Below are 10,683 nucleotides of genomic sequence, written 5' to 3'. Positions count from 1 at the left end.
AGCAGCCACCACGTCCATTTCTAGATTTTAAGCATAGCTCATCTGTCAGACTGCTAAGATTTTTGCCTGTAATTCATAAATACTTTGAGCTCATTATCAGGTAGTCTCTTTTCTTGTCTCACTGTATACTTGGAGAACAGAAATACAGGGTAAAGATGAATCTAGTTGTGAAAAACAGACTTAGTTAAACAATGTTTGTGGAGGATAAATAATGATTTTCCTAAATCAGTGATGGAGGCAGAAATAGACATTAATATATTCATATACATATATATTGCTAAATATGAGTAGGGCCAAAGCACACTGAAATTGAATTTTGGCAACTTGAAAAAGAGAATGATTATAAGCAGATCTACTTTTGTCTATACCTGGTGGCTTTGTTTATATCACTGTTATCGCTGGGTGTGGTAACACATAACTATAATTTCAGCTACTCAGGAGGCAGAGATAGGAGGATCACAGTCTGAGGCCAGTTTAGTTAAAAGCATTGAACACTACCTGAAAAGAAAATAACATGCAAAAGGACCAGAGCATGGATCAAGTGGTGGAGAACTTACTTAGCAAGCTTGAAGCCTGAGGCCCTGAGTTCAATCTTCTGTGCCACCAATAAAAAAAAAAAAATCACTATTATCCTTTTAACCAATTTATTGTAAGGAAATCATATATTACTCTCTTCCTAATGGAAGGATTTTATATTCAAATATCTATAACCACTTCAGTGTATCTGGAAACAAAAATGAAGCCAAACGTGAAAAATTCTGATTCACAGTTTTCTTGTTCAAATTTTCAATTAGAGTCTATGCAACAAGAAAGCTTCTTATTGACTCTTCTTGTATATCCTACCTTCCCTCAACCCTCATGCCCACTGTAATGATTTCAGTGATATGTATATAATAGTTGCTTTATAAATATTTATTGTGTGAGTAAATTAATTTCCATTACTAAAGCTAATTTTGGAATTATTTTCAAATAAGAAAGGAGCTCAGAAAGAATATGGCAGATAAGGTTTGAAACAATGTTGGAATGTAAATGAAGCATCAAGCTTCTTTCTCCAGATCTCTGATTTTGACATAATGCAAACAGTGTTTGACTTTAAAACAAAACAAAACAAGAATCAGACATGCCAGTACCTCTTCTCCTGTTGAAGAGCTTGCAAGGTGTAATGGAAGAGAGAGGTGAAGCTGGAACTTGCTTTCTGGCTGCATGCTTTGCCTTTAAATGCTAATTGAACGGCAGCATAAGGTGTGAAATTAGGACAAGTGTTCTAAGTCCTAGGAAATGAGTATTTTATTTAACTCCATCCTGCTCAGGAAATTTGTTTCAGGATTTCAGGATTAGAGGAGGGATTGCTGATGAAGAAATACTTGTGTTAAGAAATAGAAAGCAGAAAACCACATGATCTTTGACAATGAAAGCTAAACTAGATGCCAACACACAGGGGCAGCTTTGACAATGATACTCACAGCAGTAATCCACAGCTGAGTTTCAGTTAATGCAGGATTCTTAGATAAGAAAAGATTTTAGGAGTGGGCTTATTGTCTCACACTATAATATCACCAATGTTAAACATTGAGAATCTGTATTCCTCTCATTGTCCAGGTTTCTTAGATTAATCCAGAGTTTTCAAAGATTGGAAAAGAGGCAGCACACTCAGAAAGGTGGAGGGGAGAGCAAGGAAGAAAATTTGGAAATGCTATATATTCTAATGTAACATAAATAATACCCAATCAGGGCTGGTGGAGTGGCTCAAGTGGTAGAATGCCTCCTTAAAAGCATGAGGCCCTGAGTTCAAACCCCAGTATAACCAAAACACAAAAACAAACACCCCCAAAACTCCAATTGCAAGTGATCTTTCTTGTTTAATTAAAGAAGACAGCTTAGAAAAACTAAATAACCAAGGATAAAGGTATCATGATTCTCATAATATCTTTTGTCTTCATCATCATGCAGAACAGATTAGATTATTAAAACCATGAACTCTTCTTACTGATTTAATTTTTTTTGTTTAATAAGCATATTTTATTTAAATAAATTCTTCAGTAAGTAATGGAGAATTTTATTTAGAAGGCTGTGTGATAAATTTATGTGTAGCTCTACAACATTCCTTTATTGGAAACATTAGTATTTCCACATCACAGTTCCCCAAAAGACTTAATAAAAGTCTCTCAAAATTCTGTCTCTCCTTTGACTTGCTTCTCTCTTGATGCCACCCAGGCTTTATTAATGCTTTGTATCATCTCCATCTTCTGTCATAAATTTTCTTTAAAACATTCATTGATCCCTCACTGATCTGTTTCAGGGTCATAGGAAGGCTTTTCTTTCTCTTTGCATTCTTTTTCAACTTGAGTCAAGTAGTTACAGTGTGTGTTATCTGCTTTCTTTCTACATAAGAACTGTAACAGTTTTGACTTTTTTTTTGAACTGCCTTCCACAGAGATGGTTTTCAAAATGCTGTTCACAATCATGGAGTAACTCCTTCTAGTTAGACTTTTACCAAAAGATCAAATGACCTCTCTGAAAATGTACTTGCACAATCTCAGTGGGAACTTGATGAACTCCAGTTAAGGTGAGGTAGATTTTCATAAACTTATCTGAATGACCCCATCCATAATTATTGATTTTCACTGTCTATTCCATTGTAATGAGAGTAACCACAGCAGCTGGCTTTCCATTGTTCAATTCTGGTTTCTACTGTGATTTGCGTTGCATCTTGTTTTTTTTAAATTATATTATTATTATACTTAGGGTATATTGTGACATTTACAGAAATTCTTACAATATATCATAGTTGAATTTACCCCCTCCTTCATTATCCTTTATTCCTTCTCCCCCCATTCCTGGAATAGTTTCAACTGATTTCATTTTTCCATTTTCATTTGTGAATGTGTAATATTTCCACTAAATTCACCCCTCCTACACCCTTTCCTTATATCCTTCCGCCGACCCATTGGTAACAAACCCAGACAGAACTTGTTTTACATTCTTTGTCTCTGTTTTTTAAAAAGGGAATTTTTATTTTTTTAAGACAGCTAAACAGAGATTTTCACTGTGACTTTTCCATGTATTATAACCTGAATTGGTTCATCCCCTCTATTTTTCTCCTTTCCACTTAGTCTCTTTCTTATGGTGATTTCAAACAAAAAAAAAGGAAAAAGAAAAGAAAAAGAAATAATTTCTTGTACCTTATTAGAGCATAATGGAGTAAAACTAAAAATCAACACCAGTAGAAGTAACAGAATATTTATAAACATGTGGAAATTGAACAATATACTTTTTAAAAAATTTTTTATTTTATTCGTATGTGCATAAAATGTTTGGATCATTTCTCCCCCCTTCCCCCACACCATCCCTTACCCCCCAACCCCTCCCTCTTCCCACCTACGCCCTCACTACCCAGCAGAAACTATTTTTTTCCTTATCTCTAATTTTGTTGAAGAGAGAGTATAAGCAATAATAGGAAGGACCAAGGGTTTTTGCTAGTTGAGATAAGAATAGCTATACAGGGAGTTGACATGCATTGATTTCCTGTGCATGTGTGTTACCTTCTAAGTTAATTCTTCTTGAACTAACCTTTACTCTAGTTCCTGGTCCCCTTCTCCTATTGGCTTCAGTTGCTTTAAAGCATCTCTTTTAGTTTCTCTGCACTGAGGGCAACAAATGCTATCTAGTTTTTTGGTGTTTTACCTATCCTCATACCTGCCTTGTGTGCTCTCGCTTTATCATGTGATCAAAGGCCAATCCCCTTGTTGTGTTTGCCCTTGATCTAATGTCCCCATATGAGGGAGAACACACAATATTTGGTCTTTTGGGCCAGGCTAACATCACTCAGAATGATGTTCTCCAATTCCATCCATTTACCAGCAAATGATAACATTTCATTCTTCTTCATGGCTGCATAAAATTCCATTGTTTATAAATACCACATTTTCTTGATCCATTCATCAGTAGTGGGGCATCTTGGCTATTTCCATAGTGTAGCTATTGTGAATAGTGCTGCAATAAACATGGGAGTGCAGGTGCCTCTGGAGTAACCTGAGTCACATTCTTTTGTGTATATCCATAAGAGTTGTATTGCTGGATCGTATGGTAGATCAATGTTTAGCTTTTTAAATAGCCTCCAAATTTTTTTCCAGAGTGGTTGTACTAGTTTACATTCCCACCAGCAGTGTAAGAGGGTTCCTTTTTCCCCTGCATCCTTGCCAACACCTGTTGTTAGTGGTGTCGTTAATGATGACTATTCTAACAGGGGTGAGGTGGAATCTTAGTATGGTTTTCATTTGCATTTCCTTTATTACTAGAGATGGTGAGCATTTTTCATGTGTTTTTTGGCCATTTGAATTTCTTCTTTTGAGAAAGTTCTGTTTAGTTCACTTGCCCATTTCTTTATTGGTTCATTAGTTTTGGGAAAATTTAGTTTTTTAAGTTCCCTATATATTCTGGTTATCAGTCCTTTGTCTGATGTGTAGCTGGCAAATATTTTCTCCCACTCTGTTAGTGGTCTCTTCAGTTTAGAGACCATTTCTTTTGTTGAGCAGAAGCTTTTTAGTTTTATGAAGTCCCATTTATCTATGCTATCTCTTAGTTGCTGTACTGCTGGGGTTCCACAGAGAAAGTTCTTACCTATACCTACTAACTCCAGAGTATTTCCTACTCTTTCCTGTACCAACTTTAGAGTTTGGGGTCTGATATTAAGATCCTTGATCCATTTTGAGTTAATATTGGTATAGGGTGATATACATGGATCTAGTTTCAGTTTTTTGCAGATTGCTAACCAGTTTTCCCAGTAGTTTTTGTTGAAGATGTTGCTTTTTCTCCATCGTATATTTTTAGCTCCTTTGTCAAAGACAAGTTGGTTATAGTTGTGTGGCTTCATATCTGGGTCCTCTATTCTGTTCCACTGGTCTTCATGTCTATTTTTGTGACAGTACCATGCTGTTTTTATTGTTATTGCTTTGTAATATAGTTTGAAGTCAGGTATTGTGATACCTCCAGCATTGTTCTTTTGACTGAGTATTGCCTTGGCTATTTGTGGCCTCTTGTGTTTCCATATAAATTTAACAGTAGATTTTTCAATCTCTTTAATGAATGTCATTGGAATTTTGAAGGGAATGCATTAAATGTGTAGATTACTTTTGGGAGTATAGACATTTTTACTGTTGATTCTACCAATCCATGAGCATGGGAGATCTCTCCACTTTCTATAGTCTTTCTCAATCTCTTTCTTCAGAAGTTTATAGTTTTCCTTGTAGAGGTCTTTCACATCTTTTGTTAGATTTATACCTAGGTATTTTGAGGCTATTGTAAATGGAATTGTTTTCATATATTCTTTTTCAGTTTGTTCATTATTAGTGTATAGAAATGCTAATGATTTTTCTATGTTGATTTTATATCCTGCTACCTTGCTATAGCTAGTGATGGTGTCTAGGAGCTTTTGAGTAGAGTTTTTTGGGTCTTTAAGGTATAGGATCACATCATCTGCAAATAGAGATATTTTGACAGTTTCTTTACCTATTTGTATTCCTTTTATTCCTACTTCTTGCCTAATTGCTCTAGCTAGGAATTCCAGTTCTATGTTGAATAGGAGTGGAGATAGTGGGCATCCTTGTCTAGTTCCTGATTTTAGAGAGAATGGTTTCAGTTTTTCTCCATTAAGTATAATGCTGGCTATAGGTTTGTCATATATAGTTTTCATAATGTTGAGGTACTTTCCTTCTATTCCTAGTTTTCTCAGAGCTTTTATCATTAAATGGTGTTGGATCTTATCAAAGGCTTTTCTGCATCTATTGAGATGATCAAGTAGTTTTTGTCTTTGCTTCTGCTAATGTGGTTTATTACATTTATTAATTTTCATATGTTGAACCACCCCTGCATTCCTGGGATGAAGCATACTTGGTTGTAGTGAATGATCTTTTTGATGTGTTGTTGAATTCGGTTTCCCATTATTTTATTGAGGATTTTTGCATCAATGTTCATTAAGGAGATTGGCCTAGAGTTCTCCTTTTTGGAGGTGTCTTTGCCTGGTTTTGGGATAAGTGTAATACTGGCTTCATAAAATGTGTTAGGCAGTTTTCCTTCCCTTTCTATTTCATGGAACAGTTTAAGGAGGGTTGCTATCAATTCTTCATTAAAGGTCTGATGGAATTCAGCAAAGAATCCGTCAGGTCCTGGACTTTTCTTTTTGGGGAGATTCTTGATTGCTGCTTCAATTCATTTTGTGTTATAGATCTATTCAGGTGATTAATATCCTCTTGGTTCAGTTTTGGATGATCATATGTATCTAGAAATCTGTCCATTTCTTTAAGATTTTTGAATTTATTTGAATATAGGTTCTCAAAGTACTCTCTGATGATTTCCTCGATTTCCATGGTGTTTGTTGTTATCTCCCATTGTGCATTCCTGATTCTACTTATTTGTGTTTTTTCTCTCTTCATTTTAGTCAAGTTTGCCAGGGGTCTGTCGATCTTCTTTATTTTTTCAAAGGACCAACTTTTTGTTTCATTAATTCTTTGTATGGTTTTTTGGTTTCTATTTCATTGATTTCAGCTCTTATTTTTATTATTTCTTTCCTTCTATTTGTTTTGGGATTTGCTTGTTCTTGTTTTTCTAGGAGTTTGAGATGTATCATTAAGTCATTGATTTGGGATCTTTCAGTCTTTTTAAGATATGCACTCATGGCTATGAACTTTCCTCTCAGGACTGCCTTTGCTGTGTCCCATAGATTCCGGTAGGTTGTGTTTTCATTTTCATTGTCTTCCAAGGACTTTTAATTTCCTCTTTTATTTCATCAATGACCCACTGTTCATTAAGCAATGAGTTATTCAGTTTCCAGCTGTTTGCATATTTTTTGTCTTTACTTTTGTTGTTGAGTTCTAGTTTTATTGCATTGTGATCAGATAGAATGCATGGTATAATTTCTATTTTCTTATATTTGCTGAGGCTTGCTTTGTGCCCTAGGATATGATCTATTTTGGAGAAGGTTCCATGGGCTGCTGAGAAGAATGTATATTGTGTAGAAGGTGGATGAAATGTTCTGTAGACATCAAGTAGGTCCATTTGATCTATGGTATATTTTAGATCTAGGATTTCTTTATTGTTTTTTTGTTTGGATGACCTATCTATTGATGTTAATGGGGTGTTAAAGTCTCCCATGACCACTGTGTTGGAGTTAATATGTGCTTTAAGTCCTTCAGGGTATGTTTGATGAAATTAGGTGCGTTGACATTGGGTGCATATAGGTTGATAATTGTTATTTCCTTTTGGTCTGTTTCCCCTTTTATTAGTATGGAATGTCCTCTTTATCTCATTTGATCAATGTAGGTTTGAAGTCTACTTTGTCAGAGATAAGTATTGCTACTCCTGCTTGTTTTCGGGGGCCATTGGCTTGGTAAATCTTCTTCCAGCCTTTCATCCTAAGCCTGTGCTTATTTCAGTTGGTGACAGGGGTCTCCTATATGCAACAAATTGTTGAATCTACCTTTTTAATCCAGTTTGTCAAACAGTGCCTTTTGATGGGGGAATTAAGTCCATTAACACTAAGTGTTAGTACTGATAGGTATATGGTGATTCTTGTCATTTAGTTTTCTTAGTTGTTTGAAGGTTTGATTGTGTGTGCCTAAGTTGAGGTTACTCTCTACTTTCTTGCTTTTTTTTTTTTCCTGTTGTTTGGTGCTGCCTGTCCTTTCATGGTTATGTTGGGTTTCACTTTCTGTGTGCAGAATCCCTTGAAGAATCTTTTGTAGTGGTGGCTTTGTGGCAACATATTGTTCTAGTTTCTGCTTATCATGGAAGACTTTTATTGCTCCATTTATGGAGCAATGATAGTTTTTCTGGGTAGAGTATCCTAGGGTTGAAGTTATTTTCATTCAGGGCCCGGAAGATCTCACCCCAAGCTCTTCTTGCCTTTAATGTTTCTGTTGAGAAGTCTGCTGTGATTTTGATGGGTTTACCTTTGTATGTTATTTGTTTTTTCTCTCTTACAGCCTTCAATAGTCTTTCTTGGGTCTCTGTATTTGTTGTTTTAATGATAATAAGCCATGGGGTAGATCTATTTTGGTCTGTTCTGTTTGGTGTTCTGGAGGCCTCTTGCATCTATATGGGAATAGATTTCTCTAGATTTGGGAAATTTTCTGTTATTATTTTGTTGAATATATTACACATTCCCTTTGCTTGCACCTCTTCTTCTTCAATGCCCATGATTCTCAGGTTTGGTCTTTTGATGGAGTCAGTGAGTTCTTGGATTTTCTTTTCACAGGTCTTGAGTTGTTTAATTAATAGTTCTTCAGTTTTTCCTTTAATTACCATTTCATCTTCAAGCTCTGAGATTCTGTCTTCTGTTTGTTCTATTCTGCTGGGTTGGCCTTCCATTTCGTTTTGCAATTCTGTTTCATTCTTTTTTCTGAAGTTTTCCATATCCTGAGTCATTTCCTCTTTAATGTTGTCTACTTTTGTCCTGAGTTCATTTATCTCTTTATTAATCATGTTCTTTGTTTCACTTTGGTGTTTAAACAGTAATTCTATGGTTTCTTTTATTTCTTCTTGTGGTTTTTCAAATTCTCTATTTTTGTTGTCTTGGAATTTCTTGAGTATCTTCTCTACATTTTGGTTGACTATATCCAGTAACATCTCTATGAAATTCTCATTGAGTACCTGTAATATCTCTTCTTTTTTATTCTTGAGGGCTTCATTAGGTTCTTTGGCATAGTTTGTCTTCATTTTGTTGGAGTCTGGATCTGAGTATCTGTTTTCTTCATTTTTGTCTGGTTCCTGTACTAATTTTTTGCTGTGGGGTCCCTGTTTTTTCTGTCTTCCTGTCATTGCTTTTGGTGTTGTATTGTCCCTGTACTGTGTGCAATTAAGTATTTTCTAGCTTGTAATAATAACAATGGTGATATTTAGAATGGAAGGGTGAGAGTAGAGGGAAAGCAAAGAAGTTAAAGGAAGAGGGAAAAACAAGTGAACAGACAAAAAAACCCAAAACAAACAAAGAAAAGTTTCAAATATATAAAGAGGGAGAGATGGTGTACTAATCAACAGTCAGCTGAACAGGCATTAGAGAGACAGAGAGAGGTTTGAGAAAAAAAATAAATAAAAAAAATAAATAAAAATAAAAAAATCTCCAAGTTCACATGCAATAAAGTTTCAGTTTTAATAATTTTGGTGTTAGTCCCTCAGCCTGCAATCCTGTAGATGGTGTCTCAGAAGTAGTTCTATCATTGTCTCATCAAAGGGGAAAAAAACCAAACCAAACCAAATGAAACAAAAAATACCACAAAGTGTCCCAAGTTCAAATGCAATACAGTTTCAGTAAATGTTTCAGCATGCAGGTGTAGTTCTATTGTTGTCTCATCAAAGGTTGGGAAAAAAAAGAGTCTGGAGACAGTTCTATGAATGGCTATCTGAGGCTGTGGCTCGCCTGCCCACTGCTCTCAGCCTGCTGTTGCTGGAGGCTTTATTTATGCAAATCTCAGGAGTGAGCTTAACACTCACCTGGCCCCTCAGCCTTTGTTTATTTAGAGTTCTCCTGGGTGCGACCGCCACTGCTACAAGCTTTCCCCTTTCCAAGCACACTGGGGGAGGTGACACTGCATTAGCTTTCTCAGGCCAGCATATTTATTTACAGATCACATGGGAAGTGGGTCTTCCCCCCTCTCCTGTGGAGTTTTCCTCCCACCTCCACTTTTACAAGCTTTCCCGCTCCTGGTTGCTGGGCATGTGCCGCCACTCCTTGCCTTCTCCAGCTGGCTTATTGTGAGGGATTTCCCCTCTCCCCTCTTCAGTGCTCAGGGCACCCCACCCTCTTTGCTATGTGTCTTTTTTATTATTGCTTATTATTCAGTTTCTCTTTTTTCCCTGGGTGGGGGTCGGTCTGTCTGGGAGGCTATGCTGATCTAGCTCAGAGTTGTCTGTGGGAGTACTGTGTGCTGCTTAGCTCACCTTGTGGTCCGCATCTTCCCAAGCTGTCTGGGCACTGCCGTCTGGTGGCGGTGCAGGAGCCTTCCTGGTTTCTCTGTTTAACTTGAAGTGGGAATGTTGCACACGGGCTGGGGGTGTGGAGGACTCAAAGTTTGCCTCTTCTTGGTGGTTTTTCCTGTAAGGTGTGTCTCCAGCATCTCTCCAAGATTTTACTTTAGGAGGCACACTTTCTGCTTCCTCCCTCTAGCTGCCATCTTGGAATCCGCCACAATATACTTTTGAACAATCAGTGGGACATTGAAAAAATTAGGGAAGAAATTTTAAAAATACTTGAAATCAAATGAAAATTAAGACATCATTTACCAGAAAAATGTGGGCTATAGGAAAGGCAGTAAGAAGAATCTTACAAGACCTTCAAAAAGAATTACCACCAATGCTCCTTAAACTATTTCATAAAATAGAAAGGGAATGAACATTTCCAAGCTCACTTTACAAAGCCAAGATTACTCCAAAACCAAGACCAGATAAGGACACAACAAAAGAAGAAAACTACAGACATACTTACTTAATGAACATAAATGCAAAAATCCTCAAAAAAATCCTTGCAAACCCAATTCAACATCACATCTAAAAGATCATACACCACCATTAAGTTGGTTTCATTCCAGGAATGCAAGAATGGTTTAACATGCACAAATCAATAAACATAATACTGCACGTAAACAGAATCCAGGACAAAATCACATGATCATCTCAATAGATGCAAGAAAT

At 36.4% G+C, this 10,683-nt stretch overlaps 1 pseudogene; it reads right to left on the bottom strand.

The window, feature by feature from the left end:
- Positions 1-2,165: 2,165 nt before the first annotated feature.
- On the bottom strand, positions 2,166-2,709 carry LOC109674514 (calcyclin-binding protein pseudogene; annotated as a pseudogene).
- Between the last annotated feature and the right edge of the window lie 7,974 nt (positions 2,710-10,683).

This window comes from Castor canadensis, chromosome 9 (genome assembly GCF_047511655.1).
Source record: "Castor canadensis chromosome 9, mCasCan1.hap1v2, whole genome shotgun sequence".
NCBI classification, from domain to species: Eukaryota; Metazoa; Chordata; class Mammalia; order Rodentia; family Castoridae; genus Castor; species Castor canadensis.
The sequence above is the reverse complement of the archived record's forward strand: the minus strand, read 5'-3'. Positions and strand labels throughout refer to the sequence as shown.